The sequence below is a fragment of the Chiloscyllium plagiosum genome, chromosome 15 (genome assembly GCF_004010195.1).
Source record: "Chiloscyllium plagiosum isolate BGI_BamShark_2017 chromosome 15, ASM401019v2, whole genome shotgun sequence".
Classification (NCBI taxonomy): domain Eukaryota; kingdom Metazoa; phylum Chordata; class Chondrichthyes; order Orectolobiformes; family Hemiscylliidae; genus Chiloscyllium; species Chiloscyllium plagiosum.
The window spans coordinates 55,549,466-55,573,239 of NC_057724.1; the positions used below are offsets into that span (position 1 = coordinate 55,549,466).

General features: G+C 39.5%; 1 protein-coding gene across 3 annotated transcripts in view; it reads left to right on the plus strand.

The window, feature by feature from the left end:
- Positions 1 to 23,774, plus strand: part of amot (angiomotin) — a 129,033-nt gene that overhangs the window by 52,818 nt on the left and 52,441 nt on the right. Inside the window, exon 1 of one of the 3 annotated variants that reach the window (XM_043704944.1) lies at positions 1,832 to 2,484. The exons of 1 other annotated variant lie outside the window; for it this stretch is intronic. The gene's annotated coding sequence lies outside the window, so the exon portion shown is untranslated. Of the gene's footprint in view, positions 1 to 1,831; positions 2,485 to 23,774 lie in introns of those variants that run through there. One more of the 3 variants, XM_043704945.1, reaches the window with a different exon arrangement.

The following is a 23,774-nucleotide window of genomic DNA, read 5'->3' on the forward strand; positions in this document are numbered from 1 at the left end:
AGAAAGGTGGCAAATGGTGTTCAATGTAGGTAGGTGTGAGGTGATTCACTTTGGTAAGAGTAACAAAAAGATGGGGTACTGGGCTAATGGTCGGATACTTGGTAGTGTGGATGAGCAGAGGGATCTTGGTGTCCATGTACACAGATCTCTGAAAGTTGCCACCCAGGTAAATAGTGCGGTGAGGAAGGCATATGGCGTATTGGCTTTTATTGGTAGAGGAATTGAGTTCCGGAGTCCTGAGGTCATGATGCAGTTGTATAAGACTCTGGTGCGGCCGCATCTGGAATATTGTGTGCAGTTTTGGTCGCCATATTATAGGAAGGATGTGGAGGCACTGGAATGGGTGCAGAGGAGGTTTACCAGGATGTTGCCTGGTATGGAAGGAAGATCGTATGAGGAAAGACTGAGACACTTGGGGCTGTTTTCATTAGAGAAAAGAAGGTTTAGGGGTGACTTGATTGAGGTGTACAAGATGATTAGGGGGTTAGATAGGGTCGACAGTATGAACCTTTTCCCGCGTATTGAGTCGGGTATTACAAGGGGGCATAGCTTTAAATTAAGGTGGGGTAGATATAGGACTGATGTTAGGGGTAGGTTCTTCACTCAGCGAGTCGTTAGTTCATGGAATGCCCTGCCAGTAACAGTGGTGGACTCTCCCTCTTTATGGGCATTTAAGAGGGCATTGGATAGGTATATGGAGGATAGTGGGTTAGTGTAGTTTAGGTGGGCTTGGATCGGCGCAACATCGAGGGCCCAAGGGCCTGTACTGCGCTGTATTCTTCTATGTTCTATGTTCTATGACTCTAAATAAATTTAGTTATGCCAGAGCATCAAGTAGTCCGTGAATGGTGTGAAAATAGAAGTTGAAAGAGAGCTCGAGGTGACCTTTGCGTCTATTGTTCAATCGATGAGCAGTCACATCAACATAACAAACAATATTAACTCTAGAGACAGGACGGGTAGAACAAACGCAGATTGAGTCAAATTAAAGTTGAAAACCTTGACCTTAAACAGTACCGCACAATCTGGTCACAAAGTCCATTTCGTGTCTTCTGATTTGAAATTGCACTTCACAGTCAGGACAAGGAGACGTAAGTTCGAACTGGTGAAGGGAGTAATGGCAGGAAGATCTCCACACAAGCGATCCCTGGAATGGCCCTTCGCTTTGAGCTGTGGAGGCAAAGCCCACTGAGACATGCAGGGAACAGTTAGAATGGAGGAATCTATAGTGTATGGCGGAGTGAACATCCCGCCTGTACAGGTCCTGTGATTTTGGTGGTTGTCAGTAATTTACCTAGAAGTGCATAGAGCTCCGTGATATTTTCACGTAGTGAACAGTTCAAAATATTGGAGACTAAATTTGTGATCTAATTTCACAATGCTAACTTTTAACCATTTTCACCGAACCGTATATTCACTTCTATATGTTTGCAACCAAGTTTAGCTCAGATTGCTCGCATATTTAACCGCTGTTGGACAGCTCTGGATGGAAACAGGGGTTGGGGCGAAGTGGGGCAGGCAGTTTAATTTTTTTGGCTGGAGAGGGTTCTTTTAAGGCGCTTGTTAGTTCATTGCCGTTTACCACTTTGGAGTCTGAAAATGTGGAAAGGTTAATCCAGCATTTTATTTAAGTAGGTCGTTTAAAATTGACAGGCAAAATCTTAACTTTTTTTTACTAACTGCATACTGCTGATTTGGAAATGATGCCCAAGCGGGCTATCAAAGGGACAATGTATCATTATGGGAAGCGGCTACACTGAGAGCTTTGTTGATGCCTTGACAGATTGACTTTCTAATAGCGAATCTGATAAACCTTGTGACTGTAGATTGCCAATGGGATGTATGTGGGCGGGATTTCCGTTCCTATATCCCGCCTTCACCATTCCTTGCAGAAGTATTGCAAATCCGCCTCCTTCCAAACTAAAATCTTGTTCAAAACTAACTTTCTTTGTGCGTCCCAGTAGCTTTGGAGTTTTTGCGAGCTTTATTGGTGGTTGCTGTGGTTTCCATGGGAGGTTCATTTCCTGCATTCCTATCATACTCCCGGAATGAGCAAGAGCAGATTAATAATTATTACCAGCTTGGCTCCTAAAGGAAGAGGAAGGAACTAGATGGGAGGGGGAGGGAGAACGAGTACGAGAAGAACAAGAAAGAAGTATGATTTGCCTTGTGAGAATTCTTGAAGAGTTTCATGTCTGGCTTCATTTATAGAGCGGACATATACGCCAATTTGAATTTCTACACGGGGCCAGGAAATAAGGTACTGGATTCTTGTATTTGCAGTTGTTACGTGTAACATTCCGTCTTGTTCAAGAAGAACAAAAAGTGGTGGAAAGGGGGCGGCGGGGAATTACATTGTGGCCAAACTCAGAAGAAACAGCCGGCACCGTGCCTGGCAGGATATGTCCCTACGTGGCGATGTGGGAGGAATGATCGCAAAATCCCAGCCCGATCATTTGCAACGTTGAGAAAGCTCCGAAGTCGGTAAGTTCTTGACCGACACAAGCTTTCCTGTCACCGGCACAGGAATGTGAATGGTTGATGGTATCGTTAGATCACGCGCCTGAACCAGAAGCTGTGTATCCGTCTAATGTATTCCTCAGTTTCCGTACATCCTTCTGATAACTTTTCATTAATATCGACCTTTTCCAAATTATTTTATTCAGTTGTTTCATTTTGCTGCAGCATTTCTATCTAATTATTTTCCAAACTTGCAGTATTAGCCCGGCTGCTTGTGATTGCGCTGGAAATACACAAGGAACCCATATATTTGAGTTTTATTCGTCTTAGAATAACACTTTTTTCACAGCAGCCAACTATTTGAATTATGATGTACATAATAAGTATGGAGCAATGGCAATCTATTTTCTAGTACTTTACCAAGCTTACGTGAAGGATTGGGAGAGAGGAAAGGAACAACCCTTCCAGAATATTTTCTGTATCAATGAATGCAGTTTGCTTTTTAAGGGGGGGAAAAAAAAGTTTTGCAAAACTTCTTATACCAAAACCTAATTTGGTAGCACTGTCGATATGATGAGGGTAATTCACTTATTTGAGTGTTCTTTGCTCTGACTTAATTAAAGACAATTCTGAAGGTTGTAGTTTATTCCATACAGGAACTAAGCAGTGAGGCAGGCGATACTATTTGACAATGGAGTTGTCCTCACTAACGAGTGATTGGAAGTGCATGTTGTACTACGTACAACTTAAAATTCCTTTCCAACCATACAAGAATTGAATTTTCTTTGAACTTTGGCAAAAGAAAAGTAAATGAGAAGGAGACAGGTAATAATTTTTCACGAATAGTATTTTAAAAGTGGTAAATGAACATCCAGCCCAGGATGTGTAGAGTGCCACTCCAGTTTTCAAATGCCTTTTGTTAAATGGGAAGTTTTACTTCACTGTCCTTGACAAAGCTGAAAAAAAATGTCCACGCTAGTATTCAACTGATTTTTTTTCACATGTATTGAACTTTTTGTTCAATTTGATTTGAATAGAATTTGGATTAATGCAGAAAAAAATCAGGGAAAGATAGGAGCTTTGGGTGAAAATATTTGTAGAGCTCTTGCCTGAGTTTCCATTATTGCTTGGCTTCGTTGACATTGACACCTGTCCTGAAATTTGGATGCCTACAGTTAAATTACTGTTAAAACGAAGTTCAGATTCTGATTAAACTGCGAGAGCAAAGTTTAAGCAAGTTTTAAGTACTCGGTAAAACCTGACGTTAGTGTACATTTTTTAATGCATTTTTAATTGGTATTTTGAGTGTATTTCTCTACTGCTTCATCAGCCCCTGGCCTTCAATGTTCTAGCATTGCCTTTTTCAGTGCTGAAAAATTGTTTCCAGGAAGTGGACATATTACAATGCAATAATGTAATAGGTAGGGGGAACATAACAAAACCCTAACAAAATTGTGATATGTTCTAATTTCCATGATCTTTCAGTTTACAATGGTATCTGATTAGAAAAAAAAAGTTTAACAAAATAAATTAGAGAGGAAACAGCAGGTTAAGTGATGGTTAAATCAAGGGAATTTTTAAGCAAAAGATTATGCCAATACAAACTTGAAGTAATCTCACAAGAAATAAAGTGCTTCAACAATAGCTGAGTTTTTTTTTGTGTGGGTAGAGCCTTCTCAGTTATGAGAAATCAGAGTCCAGCGTTGAAGCAAATTCAGCAAAATATGAAGAATATGACAAAAGAGATGGTTGAAAAATAGACTGAGGGTTTATAAAGAGTTATTAGCAAGTAATAGAAGAAAATAGGAAGGAACGCAAGTCAAAAATAAAATAATCAAAATGATATTTGGCTCAGTTTATTTAGGTGTCTGTCCTCCACTTAATTAGTGGTTCCGATCCATTAGTTTACTTTATGGCTACATACCTCATTCCTTGATAGACCTGGATAATTTATTCTTAAATAGTCTCTGCTTTAAACACAAACTCTGGTAATGCAATCTAGAGCTTCACAGATCTCAAGCAAATGTTTTCTTCTGCTCTGAGTCCTAAATTACTTCAACTTGGTTCCCGAATCTCAGGAAAAAAATTGTTTCAACTCTGTTCCATCTTGGTTCCAACTTGTAGCTCTTCCTAATTGTTGCACATCTATCAATTTACTTCATGTGTTTAATTGGGGGAAAAAAACAGGTTTTCAATTATTTTCTCAAAATAGTGATTCTGAACTGCATCCTCTCTTTTGAGTCAAGTTCTTTTACTGGTTGGAGTTGAGCGGTGGGGAGAGAGGTGTAGGAAAGGGGAACAAGTCTAAAACTGGATACAGTATACCAGTTGTGACCAGACCAAGCTTTTGTGTGCATTCACAGCTGCATCTTAACTTTTTTTACATTCCTTTCCATAAGACCAGTTAGCAAAGGAAATATAGAAATTGTAATATAGAAAATAGGCTTTTGACTCAGCAAGTTATGCATTTCGAAAGGACTCATTAGGGATAGTTAACATGGCTTTGTGTATGGGAAATTGCATCTCATAAACTTGATTAAAGTTTTTTGAAGTGGTGACAAGATTCATGAGGGCAGAGCAGTGGATGTTGTCCATATGGACTTGAACAAAGCATTTAAAAAGTTTCTGCATGGTAGCTTGGTTAGTAAGGTTAAATCACATGGGATCTAGAAGAGCTAGTGAATTGGATGCAAAATCGGCTTGAAGGTAGGAGACAGAGGTTGTGGTAGAAGGTTGTTTTTCAGACTGGAGGCCTGTGACCAGAGGTTTGCCACAAGGATCGGTGCTGGGTCCACTGCTTTTTGTCATTTATATAAACAATTTGCATGTGAACACAAGAGGTATGGTGAGTAAGTTTGCAGATGACACCAAAATAGATGGTGAAGAAAGTTATTTCAAGTACAATGGGACCTTGATCTGATGGGCTGAGGAGTGGCAGATGGAGTTTAATTTAAATAATTGTGAGGTGTTGCATTTTGGTAAGGCAAATCAGAGCAGGATGTATACAGTTAATAGTAAGGTCCTGCGATGTGTTGCCAAGCAAAGAAACCTAGGGATGCAGGTGCTTAGTTCCTTGAAAGTGGAATTGCAGGAAGACAGGGTGGTGAAGAACGTGTTTGGTACACTTGCTTTCATGAGTCATAACATTGAGTGTATGAACTGCAATATTTTGTAGCTGTATAGGACATTGATGTGGCCACTTTTCAAATATTGTGTGCAGTTCTGGTCATGATTCTATGGGAAAGATGTTGTTAAAGTTGAGACAGTGCAGAAAAGATTTACAAGGATTTTGCTAGAACTGGATGGTTTCAGTTATAAGGAGAGGCTGAATAGACTGGGAATTTTTTATTCACTGGAGTGTTGGAGGTTAAGGGGTGACCTTACAGAAGTTTATAAAATCATGAGGGCATGGATAGGGTAAACAGACAAGGTCTTTTCTCTGGGGTGAGAGAGTGCAAAACTAGAGGACATGTGTATAAGTTGAGAGGAAGAATAGTTTAAAAAGGACTCTGTGGGGGTGGGGTAACTTTTTCATGTTGAGGGTGAAATGAGCTGCCAAAGGAAGTGGTGGAGGTGGGTACAATTACAACATTTAAAAAGCATCCGGATAAGTATATGAATAGGAAGCATTTGGAGGAAGTGTTTGGGCTAAATGCTAACAAATGGGACTAGATGTCTGGTCAAAACTTCTATTCACACAACCCACTATATTTTGCGGCTTATCCACTTGTGCTGCTGCTTTTAATGCCTTCTGAACCTGAACTTAAATTGCTTTGTTCTTGTATGTAATCCAGTTTTCTCTTATTGAAAATATAGTATTTGCTTTGCAGGGTATGTCTAGAATCACTTTGCACATACAACATTATGAAGTAGTTGTATATGTGGCATTAAAATATGAGTTTCCACTGGAAAAAGGCATAAAGTTGTTGCCATAGAATGGCTTCTTTGGCTTGAAGTGGGATTCATCCTTCATGTTCTGTAAATATTTTGCATAAATTCTCAGAAATATTTATATAACCAGATTCACATGTCTCTAATTGCTTGGTTCTAATGATTTAATCAATCTGGATCTTCTGGTATCCTCCTGCCACCTTGTTGGAAAGAGGGTGTAATCCAGGAAGAAAAAGTGAATGTATGACCAATGATTATGTTATGCTCCTAGACTTCGGTCTTTGCTTTTCATTTTTAAATGTTTTTGGGTCCTGTGTGACACTTGAACCTTTCAGGGTAGATTTCACTTCCTTTGAAATCTCTTTACGTTGACTTATTCAGTATTCTTTCCATGCCCTCTTCTGCTCCAAGTCATGCAGTATTATTTAACAGCCATGCTGTTTTAAGTGTGTGCTGGCTTCTATCCCTGGAAAATATTTCTCCTCTGTTCCTCCTCCTCAGTGTTTGACATTCCGCTTTCAAAATCTAGACAGACTGTTAATGGTCTGTTTGCAATGTTGTAAAATATCCTGTTAATGAGGTGTTGCAGTCTAACTATTGCAAAGTGTTAGTAGAAAAAAGATGTCTGTTCTGCAGTGTATGCATGTGTTTCTGGAGGGATGGTGGAGTTCTTTCTGATGGTGGAATTGTGTGCAAAAATATTTAACCTGATTTGGTCACTTAGCAACCAGAATTCTCTTCTGGCACTGCCAGATTGATATTAATAAGTAAGTACATTTGCAAAGGCCAAGAGCAAAGTTATAGTGATCATTTTTTAAAAAATGGCATATTGTGAAAAATATGTTTTCTTGTAATAAATAAACTATACATTATTTTCCCTTTTTCACTTTTCTCTTTCTTACTGTAGGTCCTAGTTCATGATGTATCCTAGACATCTTTGAGCTTGTTTAAATGGCCATTCTTCAGGTTTGAGCCCAGACAGTACATGTTGAGCATTACTTATTTTTGAAGATATCCCAGCTGAATTTAATTCTGTTTTACTCTGGAACCATATGTGTACATTTTCTACAATATTTACTTGATTATGATCAGAGACCGGTACCTGGGCTGATTTTTGTTTAATATTTCCTAAACCTCTAGATATTTGAGGCCTATAGTGGCTGTATGATATATTAATTGTCAGTTCACTCCACATGGGCACCTAGGGTCTAACTCAGCACAGCTCTTTATGACCCAGTCCTCACTGAAGAGCACAGCTGTGCTATTTGTTAATAAAATATGGTGCATTAGTCTTCTGAACAAATATTGTGCTATAAATTCAAAGACCATTATCTTAAAAAGTGAAACTACTGAGATAATGAGCAAATTGGGTGTTACCTTTGAAGAAAATTATAATTCAGTTGACACTTCAGGTATCAATCTTTCCTTTGAATCAATCTCTAATTGCTTTTCTTTGAGGAATTAACTCAGTAAAGATTTTAAGATGTTGTAAATGTGAACCTTCGAGAGGTAGTCAAGAAATCCTGATGAAGGGCTTTTGCCCGAAACGTCAATTTTCCTGCTCCTTGGATGCTGCCTGACCTGCTGTGCTTTTCTAGCACCACTCTAATCTTGACTCTAATCTCCAGCATCTGCAGTACCCACTTCCACCTTAGAGAGGTAGGCTATTCAGCTCCTGAGCCTGTTCCAGCATTCTGAGTGATTTATAACTGAGCTGTATCCACCTGTTTTGGCTCAATAACTCTGTATTTGCTTGTCTAATAAAAATCTATCAGACTCCAATTTAAGTTTATTTATTGATTGTGTCTCTGTTGCTTTATATAGGAATGACCCATTTTTCTACTGCTTTGATCACATTTTGGTTAATCTGCCCTGCATGCCTTCCAAGGTCACCATATCCTTTGAAGGTTTAGTGCCCAGAATTGTATGCAGTACTCTAGATGTAGTCTAACCAGGACTCTTCATAGCTGGAGCAGAATTTCCTCTCTTTCATATTGTAGTTTTCCTAACAACATTAGATTTTCTTGTTTAAAAATCACACAACACTAGGTTATAGTCCAACAGGTTTATTTGGAAGTACTAGCTTTCAGAGCACTGCTCCTTCATCATGTAACTAGTTTATTCAAAAGAGGAGGAAGGTGTCTGGCCAATGGTTATCCCTTAATCAACTTCCCAAAGCCTTCTCTGGTCATCATCACATGGTTACCATGTTTCCTGCATTACTCAATGCTCAAAACGAGTCCATCCTGAAGACCTGCAAATGCTCAGGAAAGTTCAGTCACGGGCTGATTAGAGAAAAGTTGCCCCTACAAATAGTATGGAAGTAAAGGGTAAGAAGCAGCTCTTTGAATTACATGGATATTTTCTTTGTGCTTGCAGCTGATCAAATCACCAGTAAACCTAACAACAACAAATGAAAATGTGCAATTGGAAGGAGAGGTTAGGTAAATCCTGGTGATGGGGGAGGTACTGTCTGAGAGAGGGAGTTGGATGGAGGGTGTTTTTGAGGTTCAGAACCCAGCTGCTGTCTTGCTGAGTGCCTTATTTCTGCTGCGGAACCTTCTATCTGCAACCAGGTTGCAGGGATACCACAAGGAAATTTGGGGAAATGGTAGGGTTGGGAGTAGATGGGTGGCCACAAGAAAGCTGAAAACACAGGAGAGAGGGAGGTTACAAGGGAAGAGAAGAAAGAGGCTGCAAAGAAGAGAGAAGTGCTTCAAAACTATTAACAAAGGAACACTCATCCAACTAGCAGCTAGGAAAACTTGAAATCATTGAGATAAGTTGATTGCAAGCAATGTGCTTTCTCCACCTTAAGGCTGCGAATGTTCAGGAGCAATTATCTGTAGAAGAATAATGCAAGGCTATGATAATGAATTCTGTCAGTTGTTAAATTTAAATTTGAGATGGAAATCTCACCAGTCTGTGAAAGGTATTTGGTGATAACTTTGTGTTCAGAAGTATGTGTCAATAGTTGGGATCTGTGAACCTCAGGGCATCAGGACTCTGCTATCATGTCCAATTGCTCACCAAATTGTATTCACGATCTTTGCTGACTTACATCGACTCCTGGTTAATCAAACATCTCAGTATCTGGATGCCTTTAGTATCTGGACTCAAAGTCTGCAATTCCCTCTCCAAATTTCTTTGCACCTCTACAACTCCTGTATTTTGTGGTGCTTCAAACTGGATTCTTTTACACGAAGCTTCATTGAGTTGATGTCATATTTTGTTTCAGTCCTTCATCAGACATCTTGGAATATTTCCTGTATTCAAGATGCTTTACATGAATACAAGTTATTGTAAAGCAATTTTAATATGATTTGTGATAGGAGAAAGCAAACGAAAAATGTGGTATTTGTGAAATTGTGCATTTTGCCAAACTAATTATGAAGTTCATTTGTATTTTGTTGGTGTCGTTGTATTCTAAATCTATAAAGAGAAATCACCTCACAACTTCAGATTCACACTAGTGAGGGAAAACACCATAAACCCAGGTGTACGTGCGTATTGTTTTCTGCAAACTTTGAAAACTAGGAGAGAGTGGGAAGAAAATAGTGTGTTACTGTTATATAATGAAATACACCTGTGAGTGTCATTTCAAAAATACTAAATAATCAAGGAGCTGAAGAGAAAATAAATACATCAGCTACCAATGGAGAATAAGTAGTGGGGAAACGAATGAGGGTAAAGGTGGATAAGTTCCCTGGACCAGATAGGTTGCATCCTAGGATATTAAAGGAAGTAGCTACAGATGTGGATGCACTGGTCATAATCTTCCAAGAATCCTTAGATTCTCAAACTGCTAATGTTACACCGAATTCAAAAAGGGAAAGAGACAAAAGAAAGACAATTGCAGGAAGATGTTATGTTCTATTATTAAGGTTGTAATACACAGCCTTTCAAAATACATAAAGTTATTCAGCCGAGTTCATATGGCTTCATGAAGGGGAAATCATGCCTCTCAAATTGAATAAAATTCTTTGAAGTAATAAGTAGGATCGATAAAGGGGAGGATGTGCATGCAACATACTGTATTTGGATTTCCAAAAGGCGTTTGATAGGTACTGCAAATAGGGCCTCTTAAAATAATAGCCGATGGTTTTGGGGTAGTGTGTTGGCATGGATTGAGAATTGGCTAACTAATGTATAAGACAGTTGGGATGAAGGAAAAATTTCCAGGATGGTAACCTGTGACTAGTGACTAACTGTAACTAGCCACAGGGATCAGTACTGGGGCTGTAATTATTTATAATAGACATTATATGAATGAGTTAGATAATGAACATGAATGCATTATAGCCAAGTTTGTTGATGACACAAAAGTAAGTGGGAAGGCACGGAGCAAGGATGACGCAGACTCTCCAGAGAGAAGTAGGTTTAAGTAAGTGGGCAAAAACTTGGCAGATAGAATATAATGTGAAAATGTGAGGTTATTCACTTTGATAAAGAATAGAAGAGCTGAACATTATTTAAATGGACAGGTACTGCAGCACAGGGAATTGGGGATGGATCCTTGTGCCTAAATCAAAAACAAGGCATGCAAGTTCAGCAGGGAATAGGGAAAGCAAATGGAATGTTGACCTAAGTTTCAAAGAGAATGAAGCATAAAAATCAGCAAGTCTTGCTAAAACTATACAGAGTACTAGTTACACCATAGCTAGCATATTGTGAACAGTTTTGATCCCTTGATCTAAGGAAAGATATACTAGCATTGGAGATAGTTCAAAAAGGTTCATTAGGTTGCCAATGGCTTCATCTGAAATCTTACAAAAATTATGGAGGAATGTTTTAATGAATCAATTAGATCTCTACTTATGCGGAAGTCAAGGAAGCACACTAAAAGTCTTAATACAGCTCTTGCTTTGACTTTTTTTTCTGCTTCTTGAACTAAATTCTGGTAAGATTGCATGCTTGTTTTAGTAAGTGGAGATATATCAACTTAATAGAGTAGTCCATTAACGTTTTCTGTACAGCCTAGAAAGTCATTGTAATCTTCTTGGGTGGCCTCTTGGATTGAGGATGACTTGCTACTATCTGGTTTGGTGAACTTTGAGATGACTGATTAGTCCCATGTGTGAGCAGCAGACTCTGCCACGTACACTGTGTAGGTGATGCTTGAAACATTGGATAGATAGATTGGTTAGAGATCTGTATGTTCCCTCTAATTGAGGAAATTGAAAAAACATTCCTCTAAACATCCATGTCAAAGTCTTTCTGTGCTTGTTGCTTTCTCTATTTTGGTCAGTCACAAGCCAGGATCCCCATTGTGTCTGTGAGAGTGTTTGACCTCTTGGAAGAATCTTTGAGCTCTTTCCTGCAACATTTCTGGTGTCTTCATGGGATTCACCTGCTGAAACTGAGTTCCAAGTAGGGTGTCAGGCATAGAAAACAACATTTCCTAAACAGTTAAATTGATTTTAAGTGATTTGTGCCTCAATTTTGGAGTGTTTTCTTTGGCAACAGATTTGAAGGATCTTGCAAAGGACCATTAATGATGATTCACCAATGCATTGAGATCCCTGGTACATGTGCATGTTTTATATAAGAGTATGTGGATCACTATTACATGGTGAAATTGAAATGATTTTAATTTTGCATTGAATGTTGCATAAGTTGATCAGTTCCTCAGTTCTTTTCTTTTGAAAATCTCTTAGAGTTGAGGTCCAGGATTACAATGAGGAAAATAAAGAGGAGAGTGTAATGACATGACCTTGTTTGACAGTTCTCTTCATTACGGTAGGGTTTACAGTTGTTCTGTTGGTGAGGATCATAGCTTGCATGCCATCCTGGAGTAAGCAGATGATGGTGGCAGTCAGCCTTTTTAATTCTACTTGGTCACGATATGGGTGACACTAGCTGAGTCAGCTACCTATCCCCAGTTACCCTAGAGAAAGTGGTAGTAAACTTCATTTTTTAATGTGCTGCAGACCTTTGGGTGTAGGAGTACACACAATCCTGTTAGGAAGGGGAATCTAAGTTAGGATGGTGTGTGTGGCTTGGAGGGGAATTTGCAAGTGTTGGTGTCCCCGTTGCATGTGTTACCCTTGGTTTTTAGGTGGTACGGGTCATGAGTTTAGAAGGTGCTGTCAGACATGCATTGATAAATTACTTCAGTGCATCTTGTAGATGATGCATACAGTTGCTTCAATGATGAAGGGAGTGAATGTTGAAGGTGATAGATGGTGTACTATTTTAGTGGGCTGTGTCCTTAATGGTGTGAAGCTTCTGGAGTGTTGTTGGAGCTGCACCTATCCAGGCAAGTGGGGAGTATTCCATATCACTCTTGACTGTTAATTGTCGATGGTTTACAGGCATTGGGGGCGGGGGGTGGTGGTCAAAGTGAGTTACATGCAGATTTCCTAGCCTTGACCTGGTCATTTCACTGCAATATTTGTATGGATGGTTTCTTCAGTTTCTGGTCAATGGTAATAACTAGAAAGTTGATATGGGGAATTCAGCAATGGTAATGCCATTCAGTGTCAAGGAACAATTGTTTATATTTTCCCTTGTGCCAGGCAATGACCTTCTCCAACTTCTGCAATATGAATTTTACTTGCCACATTGGATATTGTCCAGGTCTTACTACATATGTACTGCTTCAAAATCTGAGGTGTTGTGAATAGCACTGAACATTGCGCAGTCAGCAGCAAATCTTCCCAGCTCTAACTTATTGATTTTGGGAAGATCATTGAAGCAGCTGAAGGTGGCTGGACGTAGGACACTACCCTGAGGAGCTCCTGCAGAAATGTCTGGGGACTGACCATCAACAATCACAATCAGAATCCTTTGTGCTATGTGTGGCTCCAATAAACGGAGAGATTCCCCCAACTGTCATTGACATAAGCTTTGCTAGGGCTCCTTGATGCCATTCTCTATCAAATGCTCCTTGATACTAAGGACAGTTACTCTTCCCCATCACTAATCAGGTTAATTCTTTGCAAGTGCTGCTTGACAATGCTATTGGTGACCCCTTTCCTCACTTTACTGATGAGTGTGAATAGAGTGACAGGGTGGTAGTTGTCTGGGTGGACATGGCCTGCTTTTTGTGGGCAGGATGCGTCTGGGCAATTTTCCATCTTGCTGGTGGATGTAAGTGCTATGGCTGTACTGAAACTGAGTGGCTGGGTGTACGGATAGTTCTGGAGCCTAAGTCTTTATTACTATTGACATTCCACTAATCTTTGAAGAATTGGACTCTTCTTTTTCAACTTGATCCTGCCCTTAATTTCTTTCTTTAGCCACAGACCGCAGGCACACCCATTTCCTGCAGCCTCTTTCTCACTGGATTATATCTTTGTTGAGCATAGTGAAATATCTCGTTCAATGTCTGACACTGCATATCTACCGACACTTAATCTAATTTCCCAGATGCAATTATTCAGCCTTGACTTTTGCGCAAATGTGCTATGCGTCCCCACCATTCGGATGGGGATGTTTGTGGAGCATTCTGTTAGTTATTTAATCACCCATCGGTATTCCTGAAAAGGTGTGGCAGGACTGTGGAGTTTTGATCTAATCATTTGGTTGTAGGATTGCTTATCTGGGTATATTGCATCCTGCCTTTGCTGTTTGGCATGTAAGTAGTCATATGAAGCCTCACCAGATTAACACTTCATTTTTAGGTATGTCTGGTGCTGCTCCTAGTATTCCCCTTTTGTACTCACTGTTCATTTTAACAGAGTTGATCCAATGGCTTGATTGTAATGGGAGAGTGGGGATTTGCTGGAATATGAGGCTCCAGAATTGGTTTGAGTACAATTTCGCAATCTTTGATGCTCTGTCTTGAGTTGCTATATCTGCTTGAAGTCTGTTTCATTTATCACAGTGGTGCTGTCGCAAGGCACTCTGCAGAGGTTACCCCCAATCCAAAAGATAGGACTATCAGTGTAAGCACACGGTGCACTGGTCACTCCTACCACAAGCATGATGGGTGGTTAGGTTGGTGAGAATGAGATCAACTAGGAGAAAGTGAGGACTGCAGGTGCTGGAGGTCAGAGTCGAGAATGCGGTGCTGAGAACGCATAGCAGGTCAGGCAGCATCCAAGGAGCAGGAGAATTGATGTTTCGGGCATAAGGCCTTCATCAGGAATGAGCTCATTCCAGCTTTTTCAGCACCACACTCTCGAGAATGAGGTCAAGTAGATTTTTTTTCTCTCTGGTTACCTCATTGCATGCTGCAGACACAATCTAGCAGCCCTGTTCCTTAAGACTCAGCCAACTTAGTCAGTAATTATTCTACCAAGTGAACTCGTTTGTGATATGGTATCAATGGTACAAGCTTTCAGGAAGCTTTTTGAGGAAGCTGTTTGTGCTCTGCAAAGTCGAAGTCTTATTCTTCTTCCTTTCTCTTTGGTGCAGTAGCCTTTAAGGGAGAGCAAGTCCTTTATCCAGAAGGTCCATGGGTGTATGGCAAGTTGCAGTACCTGAGTTGAGATAAGCTAACTCAACATTGGTAACTGAATGTTGAATTGTGTCTTATGATCCTGTTCCACAGCTACCCGATGAAGGAGCAGCGCTCTGAAAGCTAGTACTTCCAAATAAACCTGTTTGACTATAACCTGTTGTTGTGTGATTTTTAACACGGTAATATTGTAATACTGACCATCATAAATTGAGTTATTCCCTGAACTCCAAAGCAGATTTGTCCCTTTATAGTTCTTGGTTTCCCAGGGGAAAAAAAAGGAATGTTGTTTCCTGGCCAAAACTAACTGGGTCAGTGCAGAAAGCAGTAAAGGAAGCATTGGGAGTGAGAAAGAGAGCCTTGGGAATTGTATCTTTCCCGGACTCCTGAGGAAAATAAAATTGTTTTGGAGAAATAAATTCTGGAAACAGTTAAGTCTGTAAATGCTTTAAGTTATTTTTGTGTGATGAAGTACGAACATTGTGCAGCGTAAGTGTGAATTAGGCTCTTTGCTCAGTCAGCTGTGTTTACTAAAGATCACCTGTTTCCTTTAGCCCTGCTGCTGCGAGATTAATGTTTAAAATATTGGCAGTTGGAGTGTTTTCAGTGTATGCTTTTGTCACATTTCAAGAATTTTTGACAAATTTTGCTGAAGAGGATTGTAACTGTTAGAATTTTTTGGCCAGTGTTCCCATATTTAAAAATATTAGCGCACACTGGAGTTTTATTATAATACTAGTTACCATTCCACTTAAGTTGTTTCCTCTGGTAATTGTAAACAATACGCAATTTGCGAGCCTCTCTGTGATTGGTATCCCTTCACACCCTTTGTGTTGGGAGGTCCTGGATATGGGTCGATCTTATTAGACCTTCACATCAAAATTGTGAATACATACATTCACTAAACAGTTTATAAAAAAGGATTGCTTCAATGACAGTCATTTGACAGACCCAGAGGTTAAAATAAAAATAGGCAAGTCAAAATTGATTTTGTTTTCAGTCAAACAAAATGAAACACTTTTATGAAAGAAACTTTATGGGTTTATCATCATCAGTTATTTCACAAAGACAATTTATTTGCCCAGAGTCCACTCATAATTATTGCTATGTATGTTTACTTACTGTGAAATAAATCTGGCCCAGTCTTATCAAATATTTACACAGCATGCCTTTGAAAAGATTGGAATGGCTCACATGCGAAAGGCATGATCATCCAGTTGGGATCACAGGAGTATACTTCATATGTTTAAGCTACAAAATAGTTCTGGTCAGTACTTGCTAATACCTAAATTTAAACTACTCCGACCACTTATGGAAATGGCTACCTTTACTGGACCTGATACAATACCTAAGGCTATATACAAGCAAAGTTTGTAACAGCTTGAGGTACAAAATGAAATATTCTTTCATTCCACTTCTGATTTCACTAGAATGGCTGTCTTAGTCAGTAAACGTTGTATGTGAAGTAAGAAACATGTACACTTTCATATAATACTCTACCTTGATTCCCAGAAACACTGATGCTGCTTCAAGGATACTCATAATAAGATGGCGAGGCAAGTTCTTTTTGGTAGATTATGGTGTGGAGTGACATTATACAGTTTAGGTGATTTATATAGTCCCTTGTTTTAAGATCAACCTCAATTTAGCTGATGTTAAGTTCTCGTGAAAGATGAGCTTCTGTCCTGTCATTGTATATCTCATTTCTTCTGTGCAGGCATGGTTCCTTTTGAATCCTAATATGTTGGTCAAATTTAGCTTTCTTTTCCAAATCCTTTCCATTATTAAGGTTATTCTTTCCCACCATCAAATTACTAAATGTCATTGCCAGATTTGTTCCCTATCGCTGTTAAAGTTTTATGCACTGCCCCAGCCACTCTTGCCACTTCTATCCTCCACGAATTGCATGCATTCAGTGCCTATATCTGCACTTGCATAAAGACTTGTACTCCTAGTACTCTTTCCCTACCAAATCACACTGGTTCTTTTTATGCTCGAGCAAATTGCTTTCATGATCTTTGTCCTCTCCTTCAAATCTCTCTTAGGCAGTGTGTCAAACTGATCTTCAGTGAACTTCTCACGTATTTGCTTGCACACTCAACTTTGTTTTACTGCAATTTTCTCACTCTGTTGGCACTTACTCTTATAGTTACAAAGTTGTTTCACTCTTGAACTCCTCCTGTGTTCCTTCTGTGACCATTGTTTTTCTGCTTCAACATTTGCTTCAAGCCTTTTCTTCATGTGCTAGACTTTAAGCTGAACTGGAGGTGAAAGGGCACTGCCCTACCCATGCAGAGCTCATGTTGGTAATCCATGTTTTAAGGAGAAAGTGAGGACTGCAGATGCTGGAGATCAGACTGAAAATGTGTTGCTGGAAAAGCGCAGCAGGTCAGGCAGCATCCAAGGAGCAGGAGAATCGACGTTTCAGGAATTCCTGCAGAAGGGCTCATGCCCGAAACGTTGATTCTCCTGCTCCTTGGATGCTGCCTGACCTGCTACGCTTTTCCAGCAACACATTTTCAATCCATGTTTTAAGTAATGATAGGAAATAGAAATTTAATCCCTCCCCTACAGGGTTGTCATCTACTCCAACTTTGGGCTGGACGGTCTGGTTTGTGAGTGTGCAGTCTGGAAATTTAAAAAATGCAAACTAAACCTCAAAAGTCTGGCTTTTGACATAGTTTTTAATTTCATTCTTGCTTGAATATGTGAAGCCATTTGTTCTAAAGTCACCATGTTTTTCAGTATCCTGTCATAAGAAAATTAAATATCATATGAGTAGCAATGATCCAAAGACCCCGTCCTTACCTCTGTACTGACACTAGCCCAGTTTATAAATGTAATTCTTAGCTTGTGGATATCACTGGAATGATTGGTGATTAATGCCCATCCTTTATTACCTTATGCAGGTTGTGCTGGGGCCTTGGTTTTGAACTGTGGTAGTATATGGTGACAGTGCTCCCACAGTGTTGTTTCAGGCTAGAAACCTCCAACAGATTTTAACCGAGTGAAAGTGAAGCAAGGAAAAGCAGTAAAAACTGAAAGAACTGTGGATGTTATAAATCAGACAAAAATGGAAGTTGTTGGAAAAGCTTATCAGGGCTGGCAGCAGCTGTGAAGAGAAATCAGCGTTGACGTTTCAGGTCAAGTGACCCTTCCTCAGAAGGAATAACCGTGTATATCCAAAACAGAATAGCATGTTACAAAAAAGATGTTTTGGAAAAAGGTAATGACCTCTAATACTGTCTCTTCCGTCTTCATTTCCATTTCTCACCAAGTTTCAAAAAGTGAGTGTAGACCCACTGGTCTGTCACTGCTGCGGTGGACACAATCCCTTTTTATTTGTCATGATGAACCTGAACTGGATTTAGTAAGCCCATTGGTTTAATTTAACCAATGATCCAGGTATTTCAATGAGCTTATCTTTCAAAAGTAAAATTTACTTCCATTTATATCATGTTCAGTATGGCATAATATCCATTTCCTCTTGTTAAGGAAGAGTCAGAAATTCTTCACTTGTGTCACTGAATTTAAGTAAATGGTATGAGGTGGTATGATAAATTGGGGATCATTATTCAAAGGAACGTTGATAAATAGGCAATGGCAAACATTTAAAGAGTGCATGGATAATTACAAAAGTTATTAATTCTGGTCTGGCAAAAAAAAGAAACAGGGAAACATGCTCAGACCATGAAAAACTAGGCCAATTCGGGACAGTATTAAACCCAAGGAAGAGGTGTACAAATTGACTAAGTAAAGCAAAAGACTTGAGGGTTAGGAGCAGTTTAGAATCCAGCAAAGGGAGAAAAAAAGACTGATTAAGAGAGAGAGAATAGAGTATGAGAATCAACTTTTAGGAAATATACATACTGATAGTAAACACTTCTATAGGTATGTGAAGAGAAAAAACAGTAAAGATGAATATAAGTACTCCACAGTCAGAAACAGAAATTTATAATGGGAGCAAAGAGATAGCAGATCAATTAAATACATGCTTTGGTTCTGCCTTCACAAAAGAAGACACATTTGACATCCCAAAAAATATGGGGAACTCGGGTTCTAATGGGAAGGAGAAATGGACAGAAGTTCTAAGTAGAGAAATGGTATTGGGGAAACTAACGATTAAAGACAGATAAATCCCCAGGGGCTGATAAGCTTCATCCCATAGTACCAAAAGAAGTAGCCATAGAAATAGCAGATGCACTAGTGGTCATCTTCCAAAGTTCCATGGACTTTGGAACAGTTCCTGTATCTAATGTAATCCCACTTTTTAAGAAGAAATGCAGAGAGAAAGCAGTGGGTTATAGACCAGTTAGCTTAACACTGGCAGTGAGGAAAAATGCTAGAGCTCATGATAAAAGATGTAATAACAGAGCACTTGGAAGAGAATGAAAGGATCAGACAGTCAGCATGGATTTACAAAGGGGAAGTGAAGCTTGACAAATCTGCTGGAATTTTTGAGAATGTAATTAATAAAGTGAATAAGGGAGCTGCGATAGCCTCATGGTATTATCACTAGACTATTAATCCAGAGACTCAGCTAATGTTCTGGGGACACTGATTCAAATCCTGCTAACAGCAGATAGTGGAATTTGAATTCAACAGAAAATACCTGCAATTAAGGATCTATTGATGACCATGGATGAGTATTGTCGGAAAACCTATCTGGTTCACTGATGTCCTCCAGGGAAAGAAATCTGCCATCCTCACGTGACTCCAGACCCACATATGTGGTTGACTCTTAATTGAAATGACCTAGCAAGCCATTCAGTTGAGCCAATCTCTATAAAATCTCTTCAAGGGCAACTAGGGATGGGCAATAAATGCTGGCCAGCCAGTAATGCCCACATCTCCCAACCGAACAAAGAAAAGGGAAGGCGATGGATGATGTTTACTTGGATTTTTGGGAGGCTTTCAATTAGGTCCTTCAGTAGAGATTAGCATTCAAAATGAACGTGCATGGGGTTGGAAGTCATGCACTGAAATGAACTGAGAACTGGTTGGCAGACAGAAAACAGTAGGATTGAACAAGTTCAATCCATCCCCTCTCCCCCAACCCCACCACCCCACCAGAGTTTCAGGCAGTGACATAGAGTAATACAGCCATCAGCGCTTGGACGCCAGCTATTCATGTAATAGTTAATGATTTGGATGAGGCAGCCACAGGTCATATCTCTATGTTTGCAGAAGATTCAAAGCTGGGTGGGAGGGACTGCTGTGAGGAGGATGCAAAGAAGCTTCAGTGTGATTTGGACAAGTTAAGTAAGCAAATACGTAGCAGATGCAGTGTAATGTGGATTATTGTGAGGGTTTCCACTTTGGTAGCAAAGATAGGCAAATTATTATCTAAATTGTGAAATTTGGGAAGGGATTGGTGCAGTGAGACCTGGGAGTTCTCGTGCACCAGTCGCTGAAAGTAAACGTGTAGGTGCAGCAGGCATTGAAGAAGACAAATGGTATGTCGGCCTTCACAGTGAGAGGATTCAAGTACAGGCACAGGTATGTCTCTCTGCAACTGTACAAGGTATTGGTAAGACCACGCCTGGAGTATTGTATGCAGTTTTGTTCTCCTTATCTGGGGAATGATATTCTGGACTAAGGGAGTGTAAAAAAGGTTTACTAATCTAATTCATGGGATGAGAGTGTGATGATGGGCAAGCAAAGCAGGTCAGGCAGCATCCGAGGAGCAGGAGAATTGATGTCCTGATGAAGGGCTTATGCCTGCTCCTTGGATGCTGCCTGACCTGCTGTGCTTTTCTGCGGCCCACACTTTCTCCTGATTCCTGGAATGCCAGAACTGAGGGAGGAATCTTATCAAGACCTATAATATCCTAACAGGATTAGACAGGATTGATGGAGGAAGGATGTTCTCAATGAACATGGAATCCAGAACCAGGGGTCTCATCTAAGGATAATGATGGGCCTTTGAGGACAGAGACGAGGAAGAATTTCTTCACCTTGAAAGTGGTAAACTTGTGGAACACTCTGACACTTTTGAGACAAAAATATTGAATGTTTTCAATGAGTTAGGTATGGTTCCTAGGACTAAAGGGATCAAAGAATGTGGAGAGAATGGGAGCAGGATACAAAGTTGGATGACCAGCCATGTTGCATGGCAGAGCAGACTCAAATGGCTGAATGGCCTACTGCTGCTATATGTTTCTTTTTTCTGTGTCTCTCTTACTGTGGCACTGTTATAATTGCAAAAAAAGAACGAATTGCTGTGATAATAAGGTGCTCCTGTTATTCACACAAACCACTCTTTTTGACTTGCCTTTGCCTGCTTTTTGAAATTGTATAAAACCCTTTTTTTTTGTTTCTATTTTGATATGTGGTCATTGACCTGAAACTTTAACGTCATTTCTCAGTACAAAGATGTTGCTGACCAGCTGAATATTTCTTGCAGCACCTGTAGGACTTCGCTTTTGTATAAAGCTACTATATCACAGCAGCTTTCCTTGTCACAAGGGAGGTTAATCCTTGTTACAGGTTGAAACACTATTAAAGACAGAGTTAGATTTTAGAAGACTTGCACATGCAGTTCCTTGTGTGGTTCAGTCATCAACAATTTGCCTTTGAGGCAATTTGACCGATTTCTTTGGAAGCTGCACCTACAATGTGATGAGTCAGTTTAAGTATGAAAATAACAGCTTCAGTTCACCTGTTAAGATCTTGTTAGGGATTGTTGACACTTGAAGAAGGAATTCAAACACCCAATAATTAGCCAAATGAACTAAGCCATAAGATCTTTCACTTTTTAACTAGAAACAAACTTTAATTTATATATAAAGGGGTATTAAACATATGGTACATGCATGACTAACTTAATATAATTTGTAAAGATTTCTGATTTAAACTGATATATGAGCATTCCTCATTCCTGAAGAAGGGCTTATGCCCGAAATGTCGATTCTCCTGCTCCTCGGATGCTGCCTGGCCTGCTGTGTTTTTCCAGCACCACATTTTTCACTTTGCTTGGAACCAACTCAGTTGATTCACATTCCATCAGAGTCATTGATTTCTCTTCAGTATTTCAGTTATTCTCCAAGGTATGTTGGGGGTCCATTGGGATCCTTCTCTTATCTTTCAGTTAGTTGACCCTCTAATTTCTTCACCAACCTAAATTCCAAATTCCACAGTTCAAGCATATGATTGCCCGCAGCTCATGTAGTGGTTTAAAACATCAGAAAATATCTTTGATTTCCAATAGCCCACTTTGTAGTTTCCATTTGCAATCAAGCTGATTACTTCAAGAAGCCCTGCTACCTTTTATTGAGGATTACGGTAGATTTCTTTTCCCTTGGCTTACAGTTAAATAAATCTTAGTTCCCTTACCAATTATGATTAATACCGAATATTAGCCCCCGAATTTCAGGCTACGTCCTAGTGATAAATCTAGCACTTCCTGTACTTCAGGTTTGTCTTTATCTCTTGACGTCTATGAAACCACAATCTACAGTTAACCCAAATGTGACAAAGACTCTTAGTCGCTTTTCCAAATATCATCCAGTCTTTCCTGATGGCTATGCTCTAACTGAATTCACAGATATAAATTCCAACAGAGACGTTTACTAAGTCTGATCTACTTCCATTGACAGTGTGACATCTTGACGTGTGCCTAGGTAAAGATGCAAATGAACTGCACTTTAATTTCAAAGTTTTCCTTAATTTTGGCAGCCACATGGATAACTTATTCTTCAGTGGAAGTACCTGCAAATGTCGCATCTCTGGTGCTTTAGCTAAGTAAGCATGCATGATGTTTATGATCTTGCTTTTCTAGCTGTTAAGCTCTTCAGTTAATGTAGCCACAATCTTTTAAGTGTATTAACCTTTAAGGTTATTTCAATTGAAGTTATTTGGGGTTACTTCTTCAGTTCTTCAATTTCTTAATCAGATGCTTCCAATTTCTGCATGAAGTTCAAGAAATGGAAGCTTTGATACATCCTTAAAATGAATAATTACATTCTGAGATATAAGAATTATGAACTAAGTATTCACAGCTCTCTATACAAAAATGTGAATTTCACATATTATTATCCAAAGTACCGAAGAGTCAGCTTCTCTTGATCTCTTTCTCTTATCCATCTGGTTGATTTTTCTTTTAACCAATTTATTTTTGAACTTTGTTGACCTCTTCTATTAATTGACTCTGCACAATTACTGTGCTTGGTGTAAAAAAAAGCCTTTTCCAATTTAATGCTGATCAGTTAATTTTCAATCTGTGTTCTGTTGAGAGCCACTTTTTGTTCTATGCATTGATGGTATGATCAGTGGCATTCTTTGAAAACATGCAAGTACGAGACTGCTTTATTTTCATATTATTGTCACTGCGGATATTTGGGGGAACCTAAATCTTCAGAGGCCTTCGGATGTAGATTGAAGTACTTACTGCATTTAAAACTTTACTTGCCAATCTGGAAATGGCTCACAATGTATTGACTACATTTGGGAAGAGGCGTGTTAAAGGATAATGTTACAGTGGATAATATTAAATTGCTTTCTGATTTTGATGTAACTTAATAAAAATTCTTTGTTTAACCCTTTTATAGGTAGGGTACTGTACTCAATAGGAAAATATTTGTGCATACATGTGTGGGGCTAAGACATTTAGAAGTTTATCCAAATCTTTTTGAATTGTGAACATTAAATGTAGCTAAACTTTCAACAGATGGGAATCAGAATGTTCTACCACATTGGTTGCCAATGTCACCGCATGTCCTAATGCTCTATGTGCTGGATCTAACTGGACTCTGCTAAAAGACTCTCCAGGGAGGAAGTGAGGACTGCAGATGCTGGAGATCAGAGCTGAAAATTGTGTTGCTGGAAAAGCGCAGCAGGTCAGGCAGCATCCAAGGACCAGGAGAATTGCCATTTCGGGCATAAGCCCTTCTTCAGGAATGAGGAGGGTGTGCCAAGCAGGCTAAGATAAAAGGAGGAGGGACTTGGGGGAAGGGCGTTGGGAATGCGATAGGTGGAAGGAGGTTAAGGTGAGGGTGATAGGCCGGAGAGGGGGTGGGGG